The sequence below is a fragment of the Equus caballus genome, chromosome 6 (genome assembly GCF_041296265.1).
Source record: "Equus caballus isolate H_3958 breed thoroughbred chromosome 6, TB-T2T, whole genome shotgun sequence".
NCBI classification, from domain to species: domain Eukaryota; kingdom Metazoa; phylum Chordata; class Mammalia; order Perissodactyla; family Equidae; genus Equus; species Equus caballus.
Genome location: NC_091689.1, coordinates 96,038,049 through 96,051,090, shown reverse-complemented (window position 1 = coordinate 96,051,090; position 13,042 = coordinate 96,038,049). Strand labels below are relative to the sequence as shown.

The following is a 13,042-nucleotide window of genomic DNA, read 5'->3' as shown; positions in this document are numbered from 1 at the left end:
CCCCGGGCGCGCCACCGCCGGCCCTCGGCTCCTGTCCCGCGCCCTCCGCCCCTGCGGCCCCCGCGGCCCCTTCCTGCTCCCTGCGGCGCGGCCTGGCCCTGCTCCCCTCCCCCTGAAATCGCTGCAGAGACCCCTCCCCTCCGTGCGCGCCCCCAAACACAAACGCATGTTCCGCTTTTCCAACCTAATGGCTGCTCACACACAATCCTGCCCCCTTTCCCGGCCCCAGTGGCTTCACCGCGCCTTCTCCCCAATTTCTCATGTAAATAACTTAGTTGTGCGAGGGTCACCTCGTTAAGTCAGGCAGCTTAGCTGGTGACCCCGAACGTGGGTGAAGGAGGGGCTGCCCTCCCACTGCCACCGCCACCGCGCACACCCGCCCCGATTTACTGACACCGAGTGACCGCTCTCCAGTCGCTAGGACAAGGGGAGGCAGAGAGGCGCGTGCGGGCGGCTGCTGGGGAAGCAGTTGGCTGCGGGTTGCTAGGCAAAAATAAACATCGGAGACACCTCCCATTTCCTACAACTCGGCGATTTCCTCCGCGCGGCCGCCGGGAGAGACACACCTTCCTCTCAGCTCTCGGCCGGCCGAAAGGGAGCGGCACCTTTAATTCCTCTCATTCCCAGCCACGTCTCTCTCCCTTTCCCTTCCAAGGCTCCTGGAGAACTTCCCTGCCCTTTGAATTCGCCAGCTACAGACTCTCTTTCCCTTGCAGGCTGGAAAACTGCTCGCGCATCTCACACCTGCGCCCCATCGCGTGTAGCACATGCCTTTGTCCAAAGGTCACAGGTTTTGTCACTTCAACAGTTAGGAGTGGAGAAAGCCTGGCAATCCCAGATGACGGGGCCGAAAGCTACGCCCTGCGCTTCTGTCCCGCCGAGTGCCTGGTTTGTGAAGCTCTCCTGGGGACCTGGGTTCGTTCTGTCTGCCTCCTCTATGCGCGGAGCCCTGGCTGCACTAAGCCTGCAGGCCTGAACTCCTGCAGACTCAGATCAGAAGGAGGCCACCTCCTGCGGAGTCCCATCGCCCCTACTGTTTGCAAATTGTCATGGCAACCTCCCGGAGAGTTCCCCTCAGCTTTGCACAAATGCCAAAAGCAAGTGTTTCAAAGTTACAGCGTGACCCTCTCGGCTCCCACAGGAGCATTAAGGGTAGGGAGCGTTGGCAGAGGCAACAGGTAGCGAATGGTAGAATGTTGCCTAGTAATGTGTTCCTCTGTCAAATCCTCTTGATGCCTTCTCCTCATAAAGTAGAACCAGAGTGAAATAACCCAATAACATGCCTTGGAGGGAAAGATGCCCTAATCTGGTCCCAGCAAGAGAGATTCCCTTTGCTTGTCAGAGACCAGCGCACTCAGATTCACTTGGGGAAACATATTTCGTGTTCAGAATTAACCATAAGAAAGGGGACCACTTAGTAGCAGAGATGAAGCTAGACTCATTCTCTGACTCCCGGTCTGACTTCATTACGCTATTACGCCACCTCGGCTTTTTAAGAAAACTCATCTATCCCGCTTTTGCTTCGTTGCCTTTCAAAACAATTATTTTCATACTGTTTTTCCTTTTTTTGAGTCTTCCATGCAATTGATGTTCAAATGAAAAATGTGAAGCAAAAAATTCAATTTTAATGTAACCGGTCACCCCTTTTCACTCAAATTATTCTTACAATACTTCAACAGAAGCTAAATATGCTACTGCTTTTTCCTGCGTAGGAAAAATGCTGACTACTGGCAGTCATAGTTTGTGAAATCCAAATTAGTCATATTAGTTTCCACGTTAAACCTGAGGAAAAGAAGCACTAACATCTTTTTTTACAAGGGGACACAAAGAATCATTAACTTTAATCAAAGAAAGAAAAATATATGTTTAGAGAACTTTTCCTATATTGTTCTAAGCCATGACAAGTATGATTTCAATTTTATATTTTTTTGTTTCTTACCTTAAGGAATGCAATCAGCCTACTCTTTAGCTATTTTAGTTATAAACGGTACACCTTTCAAAATTCTATTCTTACTGACCTCTAAATTACTATTTACCATGGCTTGGGTTTCTCTCCTTCTGTTCAATAGTGATGACCTCAACCTGAGTTAGTGTCGGGGAGAGAGAAGCACAAACACACTCCCTGAGCTTTGAGGAGAAGGCAGTGGATAAATTCTAGGAGTTATTACCCTCAAACTTTATTGCTTTCATGCGTCATTATTAATTGTACTGTGCATGTACCTCTTTATAAAACCCTTTCACAAATATTGTCATGGTTAATCTTCACAACTCCTCTCTGGGCTGGATTTGTATCGATGTTAAATAGGAGTCTCCTTGGGGGCTCCAGTCAATTAGGAAGACCCTGCTCCTGGCCTTGCCCATTGTGTACACTCCACCTGTTCTGTGTGTTTATAAATCCAAATTCAAATAACAAGCAGGGAGGCAGGACGTAACAGGGTTACGGAGAAAGAAACTTTGGGGTACTGGGAGTGGAAGGAAGGTGATTTTTCACTGGAGAAGTCCTGATAACAGAGAAAATTGGAAATGAATGAGAAAATATCTGGTTTCAAAACACGTTCATTTATTTAAACCTTTTATCCCAGTGTGTGTAAGGCCTGGGGGATATGATGACTCATCAGGTGAGGTAGGCTAGGCTTCAGTCTGTCAATCTATTAGGACCTCATTCTTTTATTCGCTTAAGCAATAAAGTGAGCACCTAACATATTTGTGACATTATTAGTACTGAAGCTACACAGTTTAGTGAATAATCCCTGGGTCTGGCCCTTGCTGTTAAGAACTCCAGGGTCTGGTAGGGGAGACGAGACATTGGATGATGTGATGGGGTGGAAACAGAGGCATCTAGGAGGCATGATGGCCCCTAGGAAGGAGCGCTAAGTTCCATTTACACGATGACTGGCGTCAACGGGGCTGTGGTTTTAAAGATGCTTGGAAGTTCGCCAGGCAGACAAGCCAGGCGAGTCCGTTCCAGGCAGGAGAACAGGATGTGCAGAGGCACCGAGAAATAAGAAAGCACAGTGCCTTCTGGGGGAAGTGTGAGCACTTCAGAACAGAGGAAGCTTGAAGCGGCAGGGTGAGTGGTGGTATTGTTTGTTATCTTCATAAAGTTAGGATGACGGATGATAGACAAAGAATTATCCAAAACTCTACCAGCTGTGCAAATGTGAAACAAGGTACGGGTCTTTCACAGCAACTTGGTAAATTACTAAGGAGCTGACTCATTTTGGGTAACATAGACCTGTGGGTAATGTAGATGTGGCTCCCTTCAGGACAACACCATTACCTGGTGGCACCTGCCTTGTGTCCATCGCTAAGGTCCAGAACCACTCTAACCAAAATAATGCTGTCTGGTAGCTAGGAAGGGACAAGTGGGAGGAGGAGCCAGTTCCATGAGCTTTGTGAGGGCTGCGCTGGGCACTGCTGCTGGTTTGCCTATGCGCAAACCCCATAAAACTTACTGAGCGGAACTGAGTTTATTTTAGGCAAGGATGGGGTAAGGACAAACATCCACATTCAAATTGTCAAGACCTCCGATAACCTATGAAAAGGGACCCAAGTCCACTAATTGATGGACCCATTTTATATATATAATCAATTGATAATCTCCCACTATGTGTCAGGCACTGATCTAGGCATCTGGAACAAGGCAGATAAAGTCCTTACTCCACGGATCTTGTATTCTAGTGCAGGGAGAGTGACAAGTAGCGAACGATACCTATATCGCATGCCAGGGGGTGACGAGGACCACATGGAAGTGAAGTGAGGTAAGACGGCATGGAGAGATGGGCAGTGGCACTATTTTACTTAGGGTCATTGGTGAAGGCCTCCCTAAGGAGGTGACGTTTTAGAAGACTTGAAAGAAGTGAAAAGCCTGTGGAGGTCTCCAGACAGACGGCCCAGGGGAGGAGAAGGCCCTGAAGTGGAAACGTCTTTGGGGCACAGCAAAAGGGAGGGTGGCTGGAGCAGTGAAGCAGGCAAGAGGGAAAGTCACGGAGATGAGGTTGGAGGGGCTGCTGGGATCTGGGCCACATGAAGGAATTTGGATTTTGCCTTGAGTGAGATGGGAAACCAAGGGTTGGGTTAAGTGCTTGAAAAGATGCCAAACCAAGAGTGGGAGGTACCAGCTGACTCTTTTGTACAGTCTCAATGTATAGGGACTTTTACACCCTTTCTAATTCCCACTGAACTAAGCACTGTGGAAGGTAAGGCTCAAACACCAGACAAGGTCTCTATCCTCAAGGGGCCTTCCATCTGGTTTGGAGAAAACTCATGCTCTGGGAAACACTTCCACCTCACAGAAAGAGCATGTGTTGCCTCTTCTCCTGTTGCCCTGCAGATCCACTCTTTCCCACCCCAGTAGGCTTAACAGACACCATTAGTGGGCTCCCTTGCCCGCTAGCCTCCAATTGGATTTTGCCAATGGAAAGTTCTGGCAAGACAGCCAAGAACTCAAGGACAATGAGGTCAGCCTGTTTATCTCCCTGGCTTCCCTCATGCCAGCTTGCCACCGTCCTTTGACTGAAGACCTCAGCTCTGTCAGGCAGCCCTTTCCTACAGTCATAGCTGCTCCCTTGGAGTCTGGACATGGTCCAGTCGCCTGCCCTCTAAGCCTGCAGGCCAGAGGGCTTCTTGCTGTTGCTAGCTCTATGCCACTTCCTTCTCCCTTGCTCACCCCCATCAGCCTCCCCACACTCTTGTACATGGTCCTTCAATTAAGCCCTGATTGTGCCATGTTTTTCTGCCAGATCCTGAATGACTCAGAGGCAACTTCTATGCAAGCCCTAGATAGTGTAGGTTGTGGAATCTCACTGCCATATAACTCTGGAGAGCTAGGAGCATCTGTGTTTGTTGGAGGAGTCACAGTGGGATTCCTGGAGGAGACAGCATTTGGTCTGGGCCTCTGAAAATGGGCAGAGTTCTCTGAAGCAGAGGAGGAATCACCCAGGCCCTTGGAGGGTGTGAGTGAAGGCAGAGAAGCGGGATACAGTGCAGAAGCAGCTGTGGCCCCCAGAGCAAAGCTGAGGCCTGAGGAGGACCAGGGAACAAGATGGCAGGAGTGGAGTGGGGCGCATGGGGTCAGGGACTGCAGGGGAAGCCCAAGAGAGGGGTTTCCACTTTGCGTGGGTGGAAATGAGAAACCGCTGAAGACTTCTGAGCAGCAAGCTGACCTGAGGAAAGTGCTAAGCAAGGAAGGCAGATCAATTTGGCTGTAGCACATTAGAGAGACCGGAGTGGGGAGGGCGGGGAGAGAGGAAAGTCCAGTTTGGAGGTGGTTTCCAGAAGCAGCTGCGGGTGGTGCCACAGGGAGGCAGGGCAGGTGCTGTTCATTTTGATGCTCTCTCTAGAGAGGGGCCTTTGAAGTAAGGAGAGGCCAGAAGTAATGGAAGGGCCAGATGTTTTGCTTGCTACCTTTGGGTTTTGGAAGCATACGCAATTCTTAAAGCTGCCTATCTAGGCATTTTGCAATAAAGCTCATTAAAAAAAGATCAGTAAAGTGAGACATAATTAAGGGATAAAAGTTCAGGAAAACTTGGAATCCAGAAAGATTCCTCCGTTATGTCCTTTCCCTGTGGTCTGTAGACAAAATTTATCAATCACTCAGGGACAGCATGAGGTATTAAAAATGAGGAAGAAATGCTGTGTCTTGGAACCCAGTTTTATTAACTGATGTCTCCTCTACGATGAGGATCCATACCATGGCTTCTAACTGATGTTGGGTACAGAATGTTCAAATTCAAACTAAGGGGTTTACGTCTTTAAAAGAAAATGCAAAAATCTGAAGATATTGCTTTTAAAGAGGTATTATAAGGAGACGAAGGAGAGGGACATTCATGAACACCGCAGGCTCTGGAATGATCTGTGCCCCAGTTCACTAGGTAGCCCTGGGCATTCAGGTCCCATATACTTTGGAGGTAGGAGCCGTCCCTGCATCTTTGGGCCCTCTTGCTCCAGGCCTCCATAAACCAAGCCTGGGGATGCAGCTTTTGGTATCCTCGGATATAGGTCTGATATAGGGAGAATTCAGAAGAGTCTGGGTCAGAATGGCCCTACTCTCAGAAAAAGCCAAAGATGCTAAACTGACTCTGGTTCTGAGGGCTTCCGAGACCTGAACTAGATGGAAAGAACGCAGCAAGCTGTCTAAGTCTGAGGGGACCCCCCCACAAAAGAGTAATAGTGCATTGGTGACATCTTAGCTGCCTGAGTACCCTCAAAATATAGCTAATAATTATATAAGGCACTTACATGTCCAGGTAGTAATCTAAGAATTTTAGCCATGTAAACTAACATACTTCTCACGACCATCTGTGAGGAAGGTCCTATTACTGCTTCCATTTTAGAGTGAGGAAACTGAAGCATGGAGAGGTCAAGTAGTTTGCCCAAAATCACACAGCTAAGTGACAAGGCAAGTACCCGGGCTGTAGAGTCTATGTAGCTGCTGCTTCCAGCTCTGGGTAGACATTTGACCAGATCACCACAATTATCACCTCAATCTCATTAGTACTCCAAATAACATTTCAGGTCACAAAATGAGCTCTTCAGAGAAGCTGCTCATGTTTATGAGGTCATTCAGCTCTCTGGTTATTCCCAGTACCCTATCCACTAGGGTCTCAGTAATTTTGTCTTCAGTTAGCTTGGCAAGAGCAAGAGAAATTATTTCTGGTGCTTGAATAATTTGGGAAATTATTGTTAAGTAGTCCTAGACAATTTTTAACACTTTCATTTTCCAGAATGTCTTTGATTGAAGAGAAGCTGCTTCATCATTATAGACAACACATTGTGCTTGTTCGTCAGAGATGATTTTGGACAGGCCCACTGTTCACAGCGCAGCGTTCTCTCATGAAGGTTTTGAAATACGGAAAACCTAAAGGCCTGTAAGCGAACACTTGCATTGAGCACGTGTGCAGGCGAATGGCCCTTGACCAGCGTCTCCATCCGGCACAAATAATAAAAACTAGCCAGGACATGATGAACTACTGGTGGGCAGATAGTAGCCGATATAAAGAAGAGATTAAGAGGGAGTTTTTTAAGTTTGGAGAAAGAAAAAAACAGTTTTCTCATGACCAGGAAGGAACAAAAAATATTAGCTGTCAGGCTAGAGAAAGCAATGCTTTAAAAGAACGGCACAAGAGAAATAAATCGTAGTGGAGGTACTGGTAGGAAAGAAGAGGAAGAAATGGGTGTGGAGAGAGAGCAAGAGTCAGAGAGGAGAAGTGGGAGAAAGCGCATAAAAATTTCTATAAGGAAGGAGAGGGCTATCATGAAACGTGTGAGGTGAGGCTAGGCATGAGATGAAGGTGAGGAATGGAACGCGGCAGTGGGACTGGGGCGCTAGAAGGAAATGCCTCTCTTCTAACACACATGGTTACACCTGGGGCTCACCTGTAGCTCACCTGTAGCTCCCCTGTAGATCAGCTGGGGCTCACCTGGGGCTCGCCTGATCTAAGAGTTCTTCCTGCTTCTCTGTCCACCCCCATCCATTCAGAGCTCTTTGTGTTCACTCTCTCGCTGGGCTTGTTCCATTCCCGTCACCTGTTTTCCCTTTTCTCTGCTCTCACACTGTGTTCTGATGTCCTCTCCTCTTGCCTCATCCACAGCGAGTGAGGAACCCCCCAAACGTTTTGTATAACACGGACCTCTGAGGGAAGAGTTCCTCGACTCCTTGAGCTATGCATCAAGCTCCGTGCTGTGTTGTGCCTGAGGCATCTCCTCGAATCTCACACAACCCTCTGTGGCAGGTGTGTCATCATCCTGATTTGAGAGACAAGGAGGCTGCGGATGGCTAATGACTTGTTAGTAATGGGCAATGAATGGATTTGGATTCAGGGAAATCTGATGCGGAAGCTCACTCTTACCCACCCAGATGGACTGCATGTTGCCGTGGGGCCTGGAGGATGCCACACAGTTCCACCTGACCTGGCAGCGGCACCTGCATCTTCTATGGTGATACTTCTGCACGCCCCTTCGTGGCTGGGGAGTGGAAAGGAAGAGGAATCTTCTCCTACCATCAGCACACTCCGCCCAAGCGGCATCCAGGGTTTGCTCATTGCTATCCTGTCTGTTTCCATGGTGCTGTTTCCCAGCTCGGCCTTCATTTCACCTTCCCTTATGGACCCATCTCTGTTGAACAGAATTGCTTCCTCTGGCTACTGAGCTATTAAGACAGCCTCTGGGGAAAAATGAAGAAAGACCCAGGGAATTTATGCAAAGAAATGCTCTATCAAGTATGTGAACTGGCGCAGAATCACTCCTTTCTGATGTGATCCAGTCAAGTGCCATCATATTTGTCAATGGGAACATCAACTAAGGGTCTCACTCGATAGAGAAAGATTATCTAACGCCAAGAAATTACTGTCGGTTTCAGACCTTTGGAACAAACAAAAACATGTCTACAACATGGTACTTAGTGAGTTTTCCCTCTTTGAGAAATGAAAAGTCAACACAATCTTTTGATGAGAGCACCCCTTTATCTACAGCTGTTGCGAGTTGATGACTGTTAGACCCCATGAGGTGAGTAAGTATCCACAACCCACAGGTATTAACAAGAATGAAATAACGTGATGGCTCTTTAGAAAGAAATCATATTTTCTGGGCTGATAAGGCGCTGGGATAGAGCAAGATGCCTCGCCCCTCCTTTTTGTAGTAAAAGGTGTTCCACACGGAGCTAAGTGGTAGCAAACGGTGTCGAAAGGGACAGTGTAGGAAGAGTACGTCCAGGGGAGATGCTAACATCCTGAAGTCCCACAAGGTCTTACAAAGTGTCAGAGAAGACACTGAGTAGACACAGGCTAGCTGGCTCTTGCCCTGGAGCCCACAGCGGACTGAGAACTTCCTTATTTGTGAGAAGGGCCAAGCTTTCACAGCAGCTTCCAACCTCAGGCTTACCCCCTCTGATCCCATGTCAGCAAATCTCCCCAAAGTTGGCACAGAAAGATCTGCTGAATTTACGGGTAAATGACCACAACACATCCGTCAGCTTCCCCTTGAGCAAAACTCTTCCCACCTCACTCTTTCCTCCGTAGCTCTCCATGCATTCTTTCCCTCATCATTAAAAGTTTTCCTGAGAAGACTGGAGATTATCTGTAAAATAGGGGTGTGGGTGAAGTTAACTAAAACGGTCATTCCTCTCTCTGAATTCTAAGTCACTTTGTAGTTTCATCTCAAGCAATAGATGATCTGATTTTAATCCCCTAAAAAAACCTGAGGACATTTTTATTTGCCACTGGTGAGATCATGTGAATAGTGACTTGAAGACTAGCCACACCCGTGCTGTCCTGGGAACCGGAGCCAGCACCAGGCAGAGCTCACTGATACCCTCGCACCTCCAGGCCACCCCCTTTCCAGACTTCTGGAGCTCTGCCATTACTTCCTGGTCTTGCTTTCTTAGCTCCCTGCTCCTGTTGGGGAAAAAGAAGTCCCTCTCCCACCTAAGGTGTTAGCTGATAAGAGTTTTAAGATATTTCCCAACTCTGGGGATATTTGCTCTCTCAATTATTTTAGAAAAAAAATGAAGCCCTCCCCCCCAACCTCAGTCTATCTGTATGAGCAGAAATGAAGCATCCATGGGGCGAGAGTCTCTTTGGAAAGTTCCCTGGAAGACAGAACTCTTCTCAGATCCCCCTCACATCGCCGCACCTGGGCAAGGGTCCAGCGGCCTGCTTAGGCTGTCCTGCCTTGGAGGTTATCACAGGATCCAAACGAATTTGTTTAAGAATTCCCCCAAATCTATTCAATCTTCCAGTATTCTTGCTTTTCAATGAAGATTTCTATATAGAATGATGGGGAAAATGAGTTACTAGAAATGACTATGAAGACTAGCCTTAATCATAATGAAAATCTCTCCTTCCGCTTGTTCGTTCCAGTCAGAACCAGTCCTTTCCCATCAGCCGATATAATTGCTGAAGCTGAACATCCTTAAAAAAATACTCCAGGAGAATCCTGCAAAACGTTTGGGAAACAGCAGGGCTGACTCTGACCTGTTCGACATCATGCTTAGTGTAAGGTAGGCTTAACCTGAATTGGAGAAGATTTATGCCAAAGTCGTAACAAAAGTCAACAATTTCATTTTTGAAACTCCCGAAAGGTTAGGGGTTATTTTTATTGTATTACTACTTTGCTTTTAGCCTTTTGTATTTGAATGTTAGGACTTCATATTGAAACAGAAGTTTCAGATCATGTACAAAAACGAATAGTTTCTCCTGTGTAGGAGAAATAATTGTCCTAACTAGGTTGGAATTTAACAGCTCAGTTGAGTCAATAACTAACACTATTTGTGTGTACATGGCAATGTCAGAAGTTGTGAAGTGGGGGCCTAAAGACCAAAAGTAGCTTACAGATACGTTGTTTGGCAGTGCTAGCTGAGCATGTGAACTAACTGCTAACATTTAAAAACCAGGAGATTTCACATACGTGTCTAGATAGGTGGCTTTTCTGGAAATAAGGCAAGAACTGGCTGCGCTGCTCTCCTGCGCAGCACTGAAGGCCCCCACTCCCTTTCGGAGGAAACCTGAGCCCTGCTGATCCCACAGTCCCGACCACTTCCTGTTATTGTGCATGTGTGCATGTGTGTGTGTGCACATGTGCGTGCGTGCGCCAGCCTGCCTTTACCCAGTGACATTAACTGCCTCTCTCCAGCAGGCATTTGGGTTTTTAACCTCCGCTTTGAGTTCGCATTTCCTGACATTTCCTCACTGCCTTTCCCTGTGGCTCCAGATTTATCCCCACACTTCCTCCTTTTCATTTCTTAGGCTCCCTTCTTGGTGCAACTGCCTTGCCTGACAGAGGTCAATTGCAATTCGAGTCTTCATGCTGGGCCCTTCAGACTAGTTTTGTGCAGAAATACATAGCCAGCACAAGAAACATTGTTTTCCCTTGTGCTTGAAAATCAAACCAATTTAGACTTAGTACCAAAGAGCGTGGAGACCCTAAAACACTGCTGTGAGACCTAACAGTGGGGCAGGCTGCACCCTTGGCCCGTTGGCGACCTGCTGTGGTCAGAGTAGCTGCACTGGGGGAGTCTTTCTACTTGCTAGAAGGAAACAAGTTCTATTCTTACTGTCAGTAGTTTGCTTTCTCTGAAAGCAGTGTTGAGGTTCTCAACTTCTTATGAAAGTTCATATACATGTTTATATCAAGAGGCAATTCAAATCATCTTAGCACCACCGAAGCACGGAGCTGAAGGAGTGTGTTCAGGACAGAGAAGAGTCCTAAAGCAAACTGTATTCAGCATCGCTGCTTAGATGTCTAATAAACAGGGATCTCGAACTTCACCTGTCTCATGTTGCATGTCTGGTTCCACCTCTCCAAACCTGTTTATCCCGGTGCATTCCCTATCTGAGCAAATTGCAACTCCAGCCTTCAGATGCTCGGCTAAAGCCTTGGACTATTCTTGATTTCTCTCTGGCTCTTCCCCCTCACAGCCCCTCCATCTGCCAATGCTGTTGGTTATACATCCCAAAATGTCCAAAAGCCATCCAGTTCTCACTACTGCCACTAATATCAGCACGATCAGAGGCGCCGCGGTCTCACCTGAGTTACAGAAATACCTCTCACCTGTCTCCCTTGCCCCGTTTTGCTGGTTCTCCACACGCTGGCCATGCTGAGCTCTTGAAAAGGCAAGTGAGATGGATTGTGTCTCTCCTCTTTTCAAAACTCTCCAAGTTTCCCATGAGCCGAGGAAGAGTCCAAGTCCCGAGAGGGCCAGAGCTCCTGGAAGATGGGCGTGCTCTGGGTCCCCTCGTGTCCCGAGCTCTCTGAACTTCGGTGCTGTCCACCCTGCCTCGCTCGCCTTGCTGCAGCCCCACAGTCCATTGCTGTTCCTCCAGTGCACCGTGCGTGTCCTGCCCCAGCTTCTGCGTCTCCTGGGTCCTTTGCCCCGAATGCTCCCCTTAGGAGGCCTTCATCTCCTTGAGATCTTGGCTCAATGTAGCCTCTTGCTGAGGCCTTCCCTGACCCTGTTTCAAGGGTTTTCTCTTTGCCACATGTATTTTATTCACTTGTTTTCTCTTCCTCTCCCCAAACAATGGACACACCCACAATGGATACACCCACAATGGATACACCCACAATGGATACACTCCATAATGGATAAACCCCACAATGGATACACCCACAATGATACACCCACAATGGATACACCCACAATGATACACCCACAATGGGTGCACCCACAATGGATACACCCACAATGATACACCCACAATGGATACACCCACAATGGATACATCCACAATGGGTGCACCCACAATGGATACACCCACAATGATACACCCACAATGGATACACCCACAATGATACACCCACAATGGGTGCACCCACAATGGATACACCCACAATGATACACCCACAATGGATACACCCACAATGGATACATCCACAATGGATATACCCCACAGTGTATACTCCCACAATGGATATACCCACAATGATACACTCACAATGGGTACAACCACAATGGATACACCTACAATGGATACACCCACAATGGATACACGCTTAGTGATACACGCACAATGGGTACAACCACAATGGATACAACCCACAATGTATGCTTTATGAGGGCAGGGACTTTTTCTTTTTTCCATGACTGTTTTTCAGTACCTAGAACAGTGCCTGAGGCATAGTTCCTCAATAAATATTTGATGAACGAATTAGGTAGAAATGCCATCAATTTAAACTTCTCTTTTGTCAGCATTCAAGTCTGCAAAGAAGAATGCATACTTCCAATTATAAGCATATTTGGCTGATCTTTGAAAGGATAGAAGCCAAAATAAAAAGACTTGTTTCTTACGTTTGCTGAACATGACCAGCGATTCCTGGTTTATCAGAGCTGATCCCCACTGCTGAATTCCAAACATGTGCTGTGGGGGAGAAAGACAGCTCCTCCACCCTCTAGGTCCTTCTGGCTGGTCTAAGAATTAAATTGACGTGAGACAGAATAACAGGAGAAAATCAAGCAAAGTTTAATAACATGCATACAAGGGAGAAACCCAGGAAAACTGAGGAACTCACCAGAATGGCCAAAGCTGCCAACATAAAAGCAATTTTC

General features: G+C 47.3%; 1 long non-coding RNA gene across 4 annotated transcripts; it reads left to right on the top strand.

Annotated features, from left to right (window-relative positions):
• Window positions 1–3,018: 3,018 nt before the first annotated feature.
• On the top strand, window positions 3,019–11,681 carry LOC138924709 (uncharacterized). Of its 4 annotated transcripts, none has more exons than XR_011439812.1 (4): window positions 3,034–3,070; window positions 3,682–3,761; window positions 7,593–8,505; window positions 9,858–11,681. It is a non-coding gene; the product is annotated as an uncharacterized lncRNA (long non-coding RNA). The 4 variants fall into 4 exon arrangements; XR_011439814.1 differs by having other exon boundaries at window positions 3,055–3,170; XR_011439816.1 differs by lacking the exon at window positions 3,682–3,761 and having other exon boundaries at window positions 3,019–3,070; window positions 9,858–11,680.
• The last annotated feature ends 1,361 nt before the right edge of the window (window positions 11,682–13,042 follow it).